The 16,855-nt window shown below is 43.3% G+C and overlaps 1 pseudogene across 2 annotated transcripts; it reads right to left on the bottom strand.

The window, feature by feature from the left end:
- Positions 1-948: 948 nt before the first annotated feature.
- LOC309346689 (gap junction beta-5 protein pseudogene) lies at positions 949-10,541 on the bottom strand (annotated as a pseudogene). Of its 2 annotated transcripts, none has more exons than XR_014161693.1 (2): positions 10,407-10,541; positions 949-3,522 (listed from the first exon to the last, which is right to left on the bottom strand). The product of XR_014161693.1 is annotated as a gap junction beta-5 protein pseudogene (transcript). The 2 variants fall into 2 exon arrangements; XR_014161694.1 differs by lacking the exon at positions 10,407-10,541 and adding an exon at positions 7,030-7,173.
- Positions 10,542-16,855: the final 6,314 nt, after the last annotated feature.

Here is a 16,855-nt window from a genome sequence, read left to right as displayed (position 1 = left end):
ACCAAAGGTGTCATGGACTTTGAAGACACTCAAACTCAGGGCAAAAGGGAGAAACGAGCTAAGAGAAAGGCACGCTTGGCAAACCCTCACCATGATCAGCTCCCACCTGGAAACCTAAGTCCCCACTGTGGAAGGACGTGTGGATCCAGAATTGGCCTCCACAGTCACCTACAGACACATCGCTATGTTCATGGAAGACAACTCTACTATGAGTGATTGCCAAAGAAGAAGAGGTGTGCTGAAGAGTGTGGGCCCTTCTGTGATACCATGTCAAGGACCCTTGATGCCCAACATGGATCCTAATGACATCTAACCCTGATGTTGTAAAATTATGTATCTGTAACTTCTATTCCCCCACCCCACCCCACCATTTACAAATGCAAATGAAGGACATACACGTATTACCTGACACACTTGCTAGGGATAACTACCAGAAAAACATTAATTACAACTTTTATCCTACCAAGCTTGCCTAATACTAGGTCTTCAACTGGCCTAGGAACCCACACATAGAAAAAAGCAGCTGGCTTAGGCCAGAGGCCCATCTGCACCTGCGTCCTGTTCTCACAGTAGCCAATCAGAAGCCTATGGGAAGCCCACATTCAGAACCTGAGTGTAGCAGCTCTCTGTTCACCTGCTGCTGATATTCAGAGGCATGCTGCCTCCAACACTGGAGGTAGGAAATAGCCACCAGGGCTAATAGCCACCAGTTGCCTCATCCACCATGAATGTCTAATCTTTTAGTCATCCAAGTTGCTGGCCTCTTGTAAGAGTGGATTCCATAGTTTAGCTATGAGCTGCATAACAAAGTGCTTTCATTAATACTAATCAATTTATGGAATGGGAAATTTCATGCCCCACACCACTGCTGGGAGACCCACGCATACTACCTTGAGTTCTACTGAGGTATAAATGCAACGCATTGATAAATAAAATGCCCAACGGGAATTTTTAAAATTATTATTCACATTTTATTGAACATCTCAATACAACACATACACCTTTCCCCCCACCTCTTTGTTCTGCTTGCATTTTAACTGATAAGGCATTTGTCTGTCTACATTCAAAAGTCACAGCTGTATTGTGCGGTACAGAATCTGGAGATAAGATGTGACATGGAAGATAGGCAGGAAAAGAAAAAGCTATTACCCCTTTTACCTCCCCAACCAGCATTTACAACAATAGTGCAATAACAAAAGGACAAATCATGAATGGCTCAGATGGTGGGGTGGTGCCATAGAGCCACCGTTCCAACACCGGGTTTGCTCTGCTTACCTGGATGAGGCACAGTGGCGGCAAGGTTGGGGCAGCTCAGGTGCATTGATGGTGCCAATCTGGTGCTTCTGCCCACACAACCCCAGTCTCACTGCCACCCTGGTCCATCTCTATACAGTGCAGGTAAGTGGCAGCAATGCCACTGTTGGTAGGTTGGTCCTTGGGCACTACCCTATCATGTCAGCCATTCCTGGACACAGATGGGCATATCCAAATATGAATGAGAATGTCCCAAGACTCAAATCAGGTGGCATTGAACTCAGTCTTTCTTAGAGTAGACCACTGAAATTAATAAACACGAAATTCCTTAGGTCCATTAATTTCAGTAGGTCTATTTTGCATAAAACTTTGTTGAATACCACCTATTGATTTCAAATCAATGCTCGATGAAACAAAGGGAAACAAGGGGGAAAAAACCCTAATCCAATTTTATTCTGAGTCTGTGGTAATTTTCACTAATCTATTGACATGGGCACCTGTGCTTTAAATATCAGCATTTTCATTTTATAGGCTTGAGTTCTGTATTCATCCTGTAGTCACCTTTCCCCTTATCGTTCTCTCTCTCCCTCCCCCTGCTTTGGGGGACATGATTTGTGTTCAGTTTTCTCTCACCTTTCCTCTAAGGTGCTCAGGGAAGCAAGTCTCACATTTTATCTCCTCAACAATGCAGCAAGGTAGTTTAGACTGAGAGAGAGTGACAGGAAGAATCAAGGTTACACAGCAAACTTCATAGCTGAGAAGGGATTTCACTTTCCAGGGAGTTCACCAGGCTATGAAACTTCGTCATTCCAGGAAACTGGTCAAATGCACTTATTCTGTCAGGCATTTGGGGATAGTTTTGACTGACAGCTTTACACTTAGTACATCTTGTTACTTTGGCATGATGGCTGGAAGAAACTCATCCCTGTCTTTGAACTGACTTGATTCTCTCTCTCTCTCTCTCTCTCTCTCTCTCTCTCTCTCTCTCTCTGTGTGTGTGTGTGTGTGTCTATCTCAGCAGTCAAGACCAAGTGTGCCAGCCACCTTCAGTTGTGGTGGTGGGTAGGTTTTTGAAAACTGGACTGGACAGAAATAGTGCAATCTGCAACGTGTAAGTAGTACACGTCCACAATATGCAAACAGTAAGTGGTTTAGATTGCAAGAACCAGGGAATTTGGATATGACCATTTAATATAGACTTCTTTGATCAGTACGTATATCAGAAAACTGAACAGTCTGAATTAGGTGAGTGTCGGACAAAGGCCATCCCTCTCTCCCTCTCATACATCACATCCATGTCCTGCCTAAAAGAAAGTGCTGATATGAAAAGTAGGTAATATTAGTTCTGTATAAGGTTTCCATTACCCAGTTCCCCAGGATTTAAGGGTTGCTTATGATGGTGCTGTTTTAGAGGTCAGAGCTGTCTGAGGTGGGCAGGATGTGAAGTTGAAGGGAGAAGGCTTATAGTCGGTACTATTGAATGCCTCCAGCCCTATTTCATTTGGGTTATGTTTACCGGGGGGCAGGGAGGAAGGGTCTTTCTTCATAATGAATACTTCACTGTCCTGCCTCCTGTGGCTTTCACTCCTGGCTTGGAGGTGCTCCTTACATCGTTTCCCAACGAGGTAGAAGGCTTCAAGGAGGCTGAGGAGGATGCAAACGCAGGCTGTGCTGATCATGAAAAGGGTGAAGATGTTCTTCTCTGTGGGCTTAGCTATGTAGCAGTCTACAATGTTGGGACAAGGATCAAGGGAGCATTTCACCACATTGGGGAGTGTGTAGTTTGGGAACACATGGTAGAAGATGTAGAGGAATATAATGTCCACAGCAGACTTGAAGATGAGGCTCAAGAAATAGGTCCACCACAAGCCTCCACGCTTCTTGCCAGGAGGATAGCGCAGTGCATAGTCTGCCCCAACCTTCTTCTTATGTTTCTCTAGTTTGGCTTCCAGGTAGGCAACATGCATGATTACCAGCAGGGAAGGACAGGTAACCAGAATGAGCTGTAGGGCCCAGAGGCGGATGTGGGAGATTGGGAAGTAATGGTCATAGCAGACATTTGGGCAGCCTGGCTGCTTAGTGTTGCAGTCAAAATCCTTCTGGTCATCTCCCCAAACCTTCTCTGCTGCCACTATGTAGACTAGAAGCCGGAAGATGAAGACCACTGAGAGCCAAATACGTCCAAAGGCTGTGGAATATTTATTCACTCCGGTCAGGAGCCCTTGAAAGCTTCCCCAGTTCATGGCCTCTGGTTTCTACTTCCAGTTCCTGAAAAGACATGAGAAGATGGAATTAGAAATATTGTAACACCCTGATGTTGCCTGTATGAGTATAAAGAAACACCGTATAGATAGGTTGTCAACAACACCTCACCCCTAGACCTGATTCGCTGTATGGAACCAAAATAACCTAAGCCCCTCCCCTCCCCTCCCCCTTAAGGATTACTCTCAAACCATTTCATCTGCATGCTATCTTTCTAGACCCATTCTGCAACGCCTGCCAGGTTTGATCATCTACCATGAAGGTTCATAGCTGTTTGAGATAAAAGCTTTACTTCCAAATTCAGCAACATGTTACAACTAACAATGGGGTAAGTGTGGAATTGGGGGACTTTGATGGCCTGTCACAAACTGCTCCAATTTCTCCCATATCATTTGGGACTAGTATTTACTGCTGCTTCTTGTCCACACTGACCTGTTGCCAGCCATACCCCTCAACCTTGAGAAGAAGAATTGGCAGCTGGTGACAGAGAGTGCTTGATAGAGGCTGCAGAGAGTATCACTCTGGTGCTTGCTGATGAGCTTCATCACCTGCTGGGGATCATGGGACTGGGGTTTCCTCTGCCTCCCAAACTGAATTGGGAGGCAGAGTAAGTGCTACCCCTAAGACCCCCACCATAAAGTTGATGATCATGTTTAGGACCACTATTTCTAGTTAAGGACGATGTTTGCTTAAATCCCCTATAAGAACAGCCCACTGGATCAGTGAACCAGTGACCCATCTAGTCCAGCATCCTGTTCTCGCAGTGGCCAACCAGATGCCTGTGTGAAACCGGCAAGCGAAATATGAGCACAAGAGAACTCTCCCCTCCTGTAGTTTCCAGCAGCTGGTATCCAGAAGCATTACAGCATCCAGCTGTGGAGGTAGCGCATAGCCATCATGGCTAGTAGCCCTTTCCTCCATGAATCTGTCTAATCCTCTTTTAAAGCCATCCCAGTTGTTGGACTTCACTGCCTTCTGGAGGAGCGAGTGCCATAGTTTAACTATGCACTGTGTGAAGAGGGACTTTCTTTTATCTGTCCTAAATCTTCCAACATCCAGCTTTGCTGGATGTCCATGAGTTCCGGTGTTATGAGAGAGGAATAAAAACTTTTGTCTATCCACTTTCTCCATGCCATGCATGGTTTTTCTAAACTTCTATCATACCACTTCTTACTTGCTTTTTTCTCTAAACTAAGAAGTTCAAGACCAGTGCTGGATCTATGTATAAGCTAAACAAGCTATCTTTTAGGGCCCCACTCTCTTGGGCCCCCCCAAAAAAAATCAAAGGGAAGAAAATACAATTACTTTGATAAAATACATATTTTGTTATGTGCAAATGGCTTTAGATACCTATTAGGTCCATAAATTACCATATAGCATGTATCCAACACAAAAACCAGCCACAATTAGTTGTTGACATATAAAGGGCTCTATTACCTTCAGTAGCTTAGGGCCTCATCAAACCTAAATCTGGCCCTGTTCAAGACACTGCAACATTTCTTCACAGGGAAGTCACTCCCTCCCCTTGATCATTTTGGTGGTACTTTTCTGAGCCTTTTCCAACTCTACAATGACTTCATCAAAAAAGCAACAAGATTCTTCCACCCTGCTGAAGAATCTTGGATGAAGTTTCTGAGGAAATGAATGGATGATCGAGGAAACTGAGGGGATTTGGCCCAGCTACTTACAACACTTAGAATATAATTTGCTCTAGTCCTTTAAAACTGTAAACTGCCTTGGGTGCCTTGGCAAAAAGCTCGTATATAAATGAAATGGATATGCAAATAAAATAAACTTTCTGGGTTCAGCTGTGCCACTCCCCTCACCACAGATTAGAAATGATTAAAGAGCCAAGGCTAGAAAACATGCATAGCAATTTAAACACCCAATACTTTCCCCCACCCCCACACCATGTGCCTCTCCCCCATATGGATGTCATATGTTTTGCCTAAGCTAGCAACATGTCCGTACAGGCTAGAAAGAAACCACAATCTATCCACCCTGCCCTCATCTCCCAAAGGGGCAAGAACTGCTAACTGCTGCAGTAAATAAAGTGTGTGTGTGTGTGTGTGTGTGCAAGGAAGATGCCCGGTGGTGAACTCTGGTATGAGACTGGGGTGCTGCAAGTTCTCAAGAGGGTCTCCATTTGCTTTTGAAATGATGGAGACCTGCCATCTCCTATGATGGCAACTTACGCAATCCCAAAAAAGAGGAAACACAACATCAGATGGGAAAGCACCAGTTTACATAGAGTTAGCATATGCAAATAATTAATCAGGAATACAATACATTGCACCATAGTGTGGAAGACTTGGGACTAGGAGACTTATGTGGCTGCTGAACAAATATTGTAGATGGGCAAATTCAAGGTCCTTTGAGTTTCTTCATCTGTAAACCAGACTTTGACTAGACAGCTTTGTAGAGAAGATATGGCCACACTACTAACACATGAACTTAGGGTTGAACATAGGGATCAAGGAGAAATTTGGTTCTATTTGCATTTAAAGGTATACCTAATTAAATCACACTTTCTGAAATTATATGAGAAGCTAAACACAACCATCTTCCCAAATTCACATTTCTTCATATTTTTGGAAGCAGTTCTCCAGCCAAGCCATGTGTACAAAACATGCATATACTGGGGTAAAGTGTACATAAAATACATATATGAATGAGCGTAACATACAAAAATGCACTATAGTAGGGAAAATTGCTTTGCAAATATGTGCATTTTAGGGGGAATTGCATATAAAAACATGTATATTAGGAGAAAGTCATACTAAGATCCTGACAAATTTTCATGAGGACTTTCTAAAATAAAATTTAAAAACTAGTGTGGGAATGTGAAGAACTGGACTTTAGTTTGGAAAAATGAGAAACCACAACTGACAGATTGTCCCACACCTAGCTGACCCCTAGCTCTTGGGTCTGTAGGCAGAATCTTTTTCCACAGTGGTGGAACCAGGAGGTAATCTGAAGCTGGACCCAGGGGGTAGACTCTATTGATTTTTTGTAAATTTGAGGTGGACCCTAACAGTTTTTGCCAAAAATTGCTGGGTGGCGCTGTGGGTAAAAGCCTCAGCACCTAGGGCTTGCCGATCGAAAGGTCGGCGGTTTGAATCCCCGCGGCGGGGTGCGCTCCCGTTGCTCGGTCCCAGCGCCTGCCAACCAAGCAGTTCGAAAGCACCCCCGGGTCCAAGTAGATAAATAGGGACCACTTACTGGTGGGAAGGTAAACAGCGTTTCTGTGTGCTGCGCTGGCTCACCAGATGCAGCTTTGTCACGCTGGCCACGTGACCCGGAAGTGTCTCCGGACAGCGCTGGCCCCCGGCCTCTTAAAGTGAGATGGGCGCATAACCCTAGAGTCTGTCAAGACTGGCCTGTACGGGCAGGGGTACCTTTACCTTTACCTTTATCCCGGGGAAGGGTTCTGTCTGAGTCTTTTCAATCAAGTGCTAGTTTTGCATGTATGTGTTAAAACAGAGGACGAGTGCCCATCATATGAGGTCTCACCTACAGTCCGAAGCGATGCAGTTCAGGACTGAAAGCTGACATCACTGGGCAAAGTCCATTTCAAAACAGGTGCCCCAGTGACAACCCCAAGCTCTGTGCTTCATCTCCTTGCTGCTGCCACTGCCTGATCACTTGCTCTCTAGAAACACCTGAGCAACAACAGACAATAGGAGAAGATGGAGCTGCAACCATGGTGCACCTGGGTGGTGGTGTGGACAGAGTCAGAGGAGCAGGGCATGCAAATGGACAGCACCTAACAATTAAGTAGAAGCCCCTCCTCTTCACTTCTACTTCATTGTTGAGTTCTGAGCATGTTGCCCCAAGGCCCCCCAAACCTGGAGCCAATACTGCCTGCATCTTTCCCCTTCCTTGCAGCATGACAGTGCCGGATTCTTACAAAGGAACCCATAGGTTTTTAATGTACACATGCCTAGGCACTGGGGAAGAGAAGACACACAGGCAGCCTTAATTGCTTCCTATGGCTAGTGCTGAATTTCTGGAGAGAAGGATCTTCCCCGAAGAGTTTTGTCGAACAGCTGCTGCTCTTTGAAGTCCTCAAGGAGCTGCACGTGAACTGAAAGCCTGTGCTGAAGAAAGTAAGGCATTTAGAGCAGCCTAGAGGGAATGGGTCCAGGTGCCTTTGGAGTGGATTCAAGGTGGAGGAGTGGGGAGGGAGGCTGATTAAAGTTTATAAGAGCATTAACATGCTGTCTGATACTCCCCTTTCTCAAGCATCTCTTCTAGAAAGCCAAATGGAGACTGAGAAACTGGAACAAAAAAAATGTCTTTGCAGGAACACTGACACAAAGATGATTCATCTTTAACCTGTACGATTGGCTAAGGTTTACTAATTCATCACAGACCTAGCACTAAAAGCACAGCACAAGAGTTGCCATGCTAGATCAGACAGACTTTCCATTTTTATAATTTTGTTTCTAACCACAGCCAAGATTAGGCCCCTGGATGCTTAGGGCGTGATGCTGTTAATCTGCCCTTATGCTAGGATGGGCAAATCTGTCCATTTTGGTTTTTCCTAGTTCCTCATTTTTATAGTTGTAGTATGGCTAATTTCTGCAGCAGTGTGTGTGCGCGCATGAGAGAGAGAGAGAAATCCCTGTATAATTTCATCCACATTTCTCTAAATGTCCTCATTTTTGTACGCAATTTCCTCTAATGTCTACATTTTTGCAAACCATTCCCCCAAATATAATGCATGTTTGTAAGCTGTTTTCACTAACATATGGAATTTTGTGTGTACCTTGTGCATGATGTTTTTGGCTGTTAAACTATACTGTAAAATTCAGAGAAGTGCAAATTTCAGGAGACAGCTGCATTTCCCTTTGCTTATTGGTTCAGGAAGTGCAGATTAGGTAGTTACAGATAGGTAGCCGTGTTGGTCTGCCATAGTCAAAACAAAATTAAAAAATTCCTTCCAGTAGCACCTTAAAGACCAACTAAGTTAGTTCTTGGTATGAGGTTTTGTGTGCATGCACACGAAAGCTCATACCAAGAACTAACTTAGTTGGTCTTTAAGGTGCTACTGGAAGGAATTTTTTTATTTGTTCAGATTAGGTAGGTTTACGTTAACAAGGGAGCTGAATTAATTTCTCCCCCATCTCCATCTGATTATGTTGGAATAGAGTTTCCGTGTAACTATCATGCATCTCTTCTTTGTATCTGCTTCATGGGTTGTTTTTTTTTACAATCCTTGTAAAGAAATTTTGTAGTAGCAGCAGCAGTGAATCCCTTCCCTTCCTTTCTTTCATTGTAAGTTTGTCCCCCCCCCCCCCGGCAACTTCTCTTGGCTTGCTTTTTTTGTTTTGTTTTGTTTCATTTTCTTTCAAAATACTTGCAGTATTTGTAGAAAACACTGAAAAACTGATTTGGCACTTCATCCCATACCCATTCCAAGTAACAAAAACTTATTGGAAAGGGGTGTCTGAGACAGGAAAAGCTGGGGAGTATGGACTTTCTAAATTTCCCTGATCCCACAGTCCAGTTCAAAGGAGATAGGAACCTGCAAATCCCATGCTCCCCTGCATGAAATGCTGCTCTTCAGCATGCCCAAGAACCTCAATTTTGTCTTCCTTGATGCTAGAAGCTCCCCTCCCCCAGTGATTATCCTCCTCTCTCTTACCAGTGAGGTGTTACTTGTTTGAGAATAGGATGAAACTTGCAGTTAAGGTTAGCTAGTGGTGTGGGAGAAGCTCATTACAGGTATATTTACACACAAATTTGAAGGGATTTGGACTCTTCCTGAAATCTTGGAGAATTTTCTGCATGCAACAGATGCTGTGCCACTGAGCTACAGCACTCCCCCAGATTGCTGTGCCTGGTTAAGCCATGATGAACTTTGTCGTGTTGATTTCAATAGAACCTAAGTCCAACTATCCTATTCTGGATCCAGCCCATATGCTCTGCACAAACTTTGTTTTTTAAATATACCTTCCATACGGAAGCATAGATAGTGATCACTTGATCTTCAAACTATTGTGATCAACATTTCTGCTCTCAGTGAATTCTGTCTCTGCAGCATTTTATTTTCCCTGATTAGTCTTCTTTGTTTTTTAAAAGCTGTAAAACCAACTCTTGACATTTCCTGAAATGTTAAAATGATACATTAGCAAAGCACTGGCTCCTCCTCCCAGCTCTCAAAGATCATTTGAAAAAATACCGGGGACCATAAGATTCCGAGTGTTATCACTTTGTTGTTTGAGAAGAATTTCATGGGGATCTGCTGTACATGAATTAAAAAGATGAATTAACACTTCCCCACAAGGCGAGCACAACATTCACAAGACCCCGAGATCTTCATAGACACTACAGATGAGAAAAACAACAACATTCTCTCACCCCGCCTATTATATATATGAAACTATTAAGCCTGCATATTTTGTTACGAAATTCCAGATGCAACCTGAGACTCTTTGCTTTTACAGGAGGTGCTTAATTTCAAGCAGAAGGGGTGCCTGGGCTTGAGTTTGCCTTGGAGTCGCATCTTTTGGTTTGCGAACTCCTGTATTCCTCTCCTAAGATATGGGGGGCTTCTGTGATTCTTCCCCTTCTTCTGTGGGGAAGGTTTTCAGGGTAGTGTCAGTGGCTGCCTTTTCAAACGTTACAAATCTGATCTCGACCACCGAAGCCCTGATTTACCTTGGTTAATAGTCAGCCTGACTTTTGTGGCACATGTCCCATAGGAACACAGGGAGGCATGTCAGGAGGCATAGGTCCACCTAGTATTGTCTGCCTAGCAGCAACATCTTCCCACCAGGTTGTGGTCCCCACCTTACAGTGAACACCTTTAAAACCTTTTGCAAAAGGCATTCTTGTTGCAGTTCAGCCCACAATGGTGAGGAAAAACAAACGAACACACTTACCTGGTAGGAATTCTAGCTTCCTTGCAGGCCTTTTCCTGATCCGCTCTCGCCTTCTGGAGCATTGAGACAACCTTTTTCCCAATTAAAGGGCATCAAAGCTCTGAGGCTCCTCCCAGCACTCTGGGAGTGAGGAGGAGGAGGAGGACGAGGCAGAGGAGGAGGAATCTCCAAAAGGCACATTCCGGGGTGGAGCTTTCCAGCACACCTTCGGTTGCTGCTACCTGTCAAGACTGCTGAAAGCAGAGAGCTGTACTCATGCAAATGTCAAGGGCCTCCATCATATAAGCAGCAGAGAACCAATGTGATTTGGGCATCCAGTCCTATGGCTAGAGCAGAGAGGGATGAACAGAGCAGGTCTTTTTTTTTTTTTTTGCTGTGTCTCAGTTTTGTATGCACCATATTTTTCCATCTATAAGACACCCCCATGTATAAGACGACTCCTATTTTTGGGGACTCAGATTTAAGAAAATGGGGAGGGGGGAGATGGTCCCATGTATAAAACACCCCCTAATTTTTGACATTATATTTAGCAGAAAAACCTACACGGAAAAATACGGTACTTAGTGTCCATTCTCCCCCAAAGAGTGCACACAAAACCTGCATTTAAATTGTGTGCAGCTTTGTACACAATTTCCCCCAAATCTATGTTTTATATACCCTTTTTTGTCTAAAATACATATTTTATATGCAGTTTCCCTGTAAGGGTCATATTTTTGTAGACACTGCAAAATTCAGAGAAGTGTAGAATATGGCAGCTGCAGCTCAAGTCCACATATCTGGAGCAAGACCAAATGAGATCCTTCTCCACTCCCTGGGGCTCAAGCCCAGTGTTTAACAGGCATAATGACACAACAGACTTGGGATTTGCTATTATATTATACATGCAAGAGCCGCTATAACGTTGCAGGGTGTTCCGCTCACCCCCTAACAGGAGCACTCCTGTTCTATGCTCCATCCATCCAAGGTCACCTCAGGATATTATAAAATGTGAAGGAGTTCAAGAAAATCATTCAACTCCCTGCCCTGTTTTCCAGTTCTCTTTTCCAAGAAAGGGCTCATCCAAACTTTCACTAGAGCCATACTCTGATTGTATTGTGTACTTATTATTTCCCCCAGGTCTGAGAAAGCTTTTGTGGTTGTTCCATAGCTGTGCCTTGCAAAACTCTGATCCTTCTCACTGAATCAGATCTTCTCAGATGCATGGGAAATCCGAAGAGACATTTTGCTTAAACCGAGGTTCAGTTCAATGGATGAAATTGGATTTTCACAAGGCATAATCACAGAACCACAAGAAAAGCTCTCAGACCTGGGGGAATTAATCGGTACACAATGTGATCAGAATATAAATCAAGCAAAAGTGTGGACGAACCCTAACATTCCACATTCCATGAGTTCTAGAGGTACTGAACATGTTTAATCCTCACTGAGTTTATTTGAAGTGGGAGGGTGTCGCAGACCATGCCAATATCTCCCTCTTTTTGCTCATTGTCCCATTTTGGTTCCAGCAATGTTGGCATAGTTGCCTTCCTTTCAGTATTAGAAGGAATTGTATTTATATCCTGCCTTCCCATCAGTTATGCCTCCCGTCCCCAGCCAGCTACTCCCATACAATACCCCCCCTGCACTAAGATCCTTAGCTGAGACCATGCTCCAGCTGTTGATGGTGGATGGAGTCAGGGCCTTTTCTGTTCTAGCACCCTATCCATGGAACACCCCCCATCCCCAAGCCCACCTGCTGCAATCTTTTAAACACAATTTGGAAACGTTTGCATTTGTCCTTCAGGTACTGTGGATTTGAGCCAATCAGAACTTTATAGGTCAAGGCAATGACTTGCATGTGGAAACAAAATGGTAGCCAGGGCAGACCTGCAGCCACAGGCCTGACAGGTCCCAGTTACTCATCTGGCAACCAGTTAATCCTCTGGCAACTGCATCGTGAGTTACCTCAGCACGACTGCTTCCCACACCAATCAGATTAAGGATCTTTGGGAAGAGATGCAGGCATGCCTGTTGCCACACTTTACCTCAGGGCTGTTCTGCAGTGTTCTTGCATGTAGCTACCTCTAGAGATGAATAAACACCCCGGTGTTCTCGCCAAAGTGGGACGGGGGCTTTCCACTTTCTCCAAATCTCTGTGTGCAAATTCCTCAAAGGCATCAATGGTAGGGGTTGCTAACTTTTTCTCACCCGAAAAAGTGCATTGCAGGTTGACCAGTCCTCTGAGAGCTGTTTCTAAGTCTTTTTTTTTGCATCAAGCAGTCTGCAGTTTTTCTTGCCAAAAAGGAGTGCTAAACATTACTGCAAAGGGGAAGTGTTTCTCAACAATGCCAAAAATATTCACTAATAAAAAATAAATAAATGGTGTAGTTTAACTTAGCCTAAGAATATTACCGGCTGTCAGACCACATTCAAGAATAGTAAGAAGTTAATTAAAAGCTAAAGTGAGCAGAAAGTACCCCTTGAATAATTAAGGGTCCTTGACTCACTACCAGCAGAAAGTACCCCTTGAATAATTCAGGGCTCTTGACTCACCTCTGCAGTGGGACCGCTTTAGATTCCAGTGGTGTAACAAGAAGATTTAGTAAGGTCCAAAAGCCCACTCTTCAATACATTCAAGGATAAACAGTGGGGTGAAGCCATCTATTTCCAAAGCCCTTTATTGCTACTTTATCATTCATATTAACCACAGCAATGCCTTAACAGACGCAGAATTCTTGGCTTCAGTTTCTTTAAACATCCTTGCCACAAATGCCTTGAACTGAGGCTATGCAATTTACTATAACTATAGAAATACTCCCATCTTTTAAAAACCATGTTCAATGCGACTTCTCTGGACAATCTGTTATCCTGCTTGAACTGCAATTTCAGTATCTTCACCAAACAGCTAAACAGCATGTAGTCGGAATATGGAGAGGGGGCACTGCTCACCACCCCTTTCCCCTTATAGCTTTTTTGTATTATAATATATAATATATAATATATAATATATAATATATAATATATAATATATAATATATAATATATAATATATAATATATAATATATAATATATAATATATAATATATAATATATAATATATAATATATAATATATAATATATAATATATAATATATAATATATACAGGCAGTGCCTTTTCCCTCCCTAGAAAAAAGGTGCTGGTATTCACCATGAGGTTGTTACAGTAAGTGCCCCCCCAACCCACCAGTTTTAAGAGACCCATCTAAAAAGGGGCAACCCAAAATGACTTAAAATATTACATATATAGAAATAGTTAAAATAAACACATATAAAGAAATGCTGTCATTACATATATCTGTTTTGGGTTTTGGAAAAGATTTCTCTGTGTGATAATTACATACATAATAGTAATAAGTAACTCAATTTGTGGACTGTAGTCCATTAAACCATATGCCATAACCAATTTATTAGTCTTTAAGGGACCACAAGATTCTTTAAGACACTGGTCTGCAGGGAAACTACATTCATATTCTTTCTATATTTGTCCCTCATTTTTAAAAGCAATTGCAGAATTACGAAAAGCTAGCAAAGCTCTCACTTAATGACTGATCAACCCATGGGAACTCACCTATGGAGACAGAAAGATTGTCCTAATTTAGGGGTCACCAATATGCCACCTGCCATTCTGGAACCACGTTCACATTAGCAGCCCATGTCATGGGTTGAGGCCTTCCACAGGATAGTCCACAAGTGACTCTCCCAGCTGAAGGGTCCTAGTGGCTGAGACACATGCCATCCCGGCCAAATTTTAAAGGCCATCTGCACATGATCCATGCCACACCTCCCTAAGGAAATTTATTCTACCCTTCTCTAGGTATGACCACTTTCCTACAAGGGGATTTATTGTGCCTCGATTTCACCTTGAGCAAACCCAGTACTGAGCATCCCTGGAATAACCATGGGACTTGCATTCTTAGGGATGTGTGTCTGGTGACTGGCCTAGCATTGTTAACCCAAACCTTTCTGATGAACTTGGCAATTGTTCTCTGAACTGAAGTGTGTTTGCTGTAGAAGTGGGACAGGTTGTCATAGGCTCCCAAATCTTTCTCTGAGCTGTGGTGCTGGATCTAAGACCACAAAGTCATATGACGTATAGTTTATGCATCGTGCAGCAACCATGTTCCATCCTATTGCCTCTGCATCAGAAACAGAAGGTTCTCAGCAAGTGCTTGGTGGTCTTGTAAGGGATGTGGGTGGCACTGTGGTCTAAACTTCTGAGCCTCTTGGTGGTCTTGTGGAGCAGCCTCTGCAGGTTGCAAGGGTCCCCCACTAGGAGAGTGCCTCCAGGGTGCCATTAGAGGGCCTCTGCAAAATGCTGCAAGGTGTCCTTTGCTGCTTTCAAAAGTGGAGGACCAAATACATCCCTCAACTAGCAACTAACAGCATTCAGGAGCCCATTCCTTTGTTAATTGCTGCTCCATTGGTCACAGGAGAAATGTGGTGCAAATAATGATGTTGAAATGGCCTCTCAAAAGCCCTGGGATCTGGGAGTTGGCAGTTTGACTTAAGGAAGTCCTTCCCTTTGCCACATCCTCATCTTCCGTATGCACAAGCATCACAGTGAGGTGTTTGATGGGTTGCTTTTCAGCCTCACAATGTTCCTGGTGCTTGATAAGATCCTGCTAACATTTGAATGATGCCATTCTGATCTTCATTGCTTCTTATGAAAAACAAACAAAAAGTGCTTCTTGTTTTCCTATAGACTAGTGGTGCTTGCTTTTCCCATGTTCTCTCATGGATGGCCAAAGTCCTCTGGGGAAAGTTTGCTTCCCTTCATCCCAAACTGATCATAAGTTAGTCACCTGTCCCCACAAGTGGGTTGATTACCCCATCCTGGTATGTTAAAAAGGAAGAGCTTGAATTGCTTTGAGACTTTGAGATGCTAAGCTCATATAATGATACCAGACACAGAAGTCCTGCTGCAGCTCAACTGCTTTGTCTACTGACCATTAGCTGGTCCATCAGAGGGAGAACTGGTATGCAAGGACTCATGCGGTGGAAGACAGAGTTGTAGTGGGCTGCCAGTGAAGCATTCAGGGATGCCTGATCTTCCTGCAATGTGTGATGCCTGAGCAGAACTGAGAAGTTCAGGAACTCCCTTGTGGTGAGACTCAAATGCTTCAATGGATAAATTTTGGGGTCTTATCACCTGCAAATATAAATGGAGATCCTGGAAAATCTTGCCAGGTCTTAGCAGTCCACTATTACTCAGTTGTTGATGCTGCCATCAGTCCAACCAAATAGCTACAGCATGGCCAGAGGTTTATATGTACAATTTCACCTGTTATTTCTTAAATAAATAACACCAGGGTTTTACAGGAAACATTTCTGGGAAGCTACAAAGAAAGACCACTAAAAGTAGCATGAAATCCATCACAGGTCACAAGTTGCAAAAAACATATTGCCAAAGAAAAAAGGAACCAAGAATTGGAGACCAGGGGCATATTTTCTTGGCAGTTATGCATATTGTTCAAGCAGTGTGTACAGTTTTGCTGATGTGTGGGCATTTTCTGAGGTGCCTTGGAGATTATGTATATTACCCAGAAAACGTACAAGACCCTGTCAGGGTAGCACATTCCTTAAGGCCTGTTGGAGATTATGCACATTGCTTAAAAAATGTACAAAATGCCCTTGAACTGTTGAAATGTTCTCATTCCCCAATGCACCTTGAAGATTATGCATAATGCCTGGAGAATGTACAAAACCCTGCATATATATATGAAGGGTTGTACACCCCGCAAGGCTAGCGGGAGATTATGCATATTGACTGGGAAATGTAATCCATTATTCTTCCTTTATGGACAGACTAGATTATGCATACGTTCTCCATGAGGTATGGCTAAAGCTCACCATGGATAGTTGTTATACGCAGTGCTTTTTTTTCCTTCTGAAAAAATGTTTAGGTGTACTCATTGAAATATTGTCCCTCAATGAGGCCAAACTTAGATTCACAAAATGTTTAGGGGTATGTGTACCCCTGCGTACCCCCAGAAAAAAGCACTGGTTATATGCATTAGGGTATTATCCCAACAGTGATATGAGTCAGAAAAAAGGCATCTGCCAATCTCCATTGATAGTTAATGACTTTGGAGAAATTTGTTGTTTGCTACCCTTGCATCCTGCTTTTCTCCAGGAAGCCAGGCCTGCTTTGTTTCAGTACTAAAATTGTTGCAAGATCTTTCAATGGTCTATTTCCCTTCTTTTTTTTAAAAAAAAAAGATGTCCCTTTCTTCCAGTGCCATGGCAAAGCCGTCTCTTAGTACTTGTCCATTTCTTGCCTCTGTGGACATACATATTTACACTGCAGACTTCAACTGGCTTAGCAGTTGTTCCTTCTTTCCAGGATATGCTAGGAACTGAAGTTCTGCAAGGGCTTAAATGTGTGCTTTCTAGCAGAGAACACTCAGCACCCTCACCAAAGTAGAATC

Source organism: Podarcis erhardii (assembly GCF_964252035.2).
Source record: "Podarcis erhardii genome assembly, chromosome: 7".
Lineage (NCBI taxonomy): Eukaryota > Metazoa > Chordata > Lepidosauria > Squamata > Lacertidae > Podarcis > Podarcis erhardii.
This window is presented reverse-complemented; position numbering and strand designations above follow the sequence as displayed.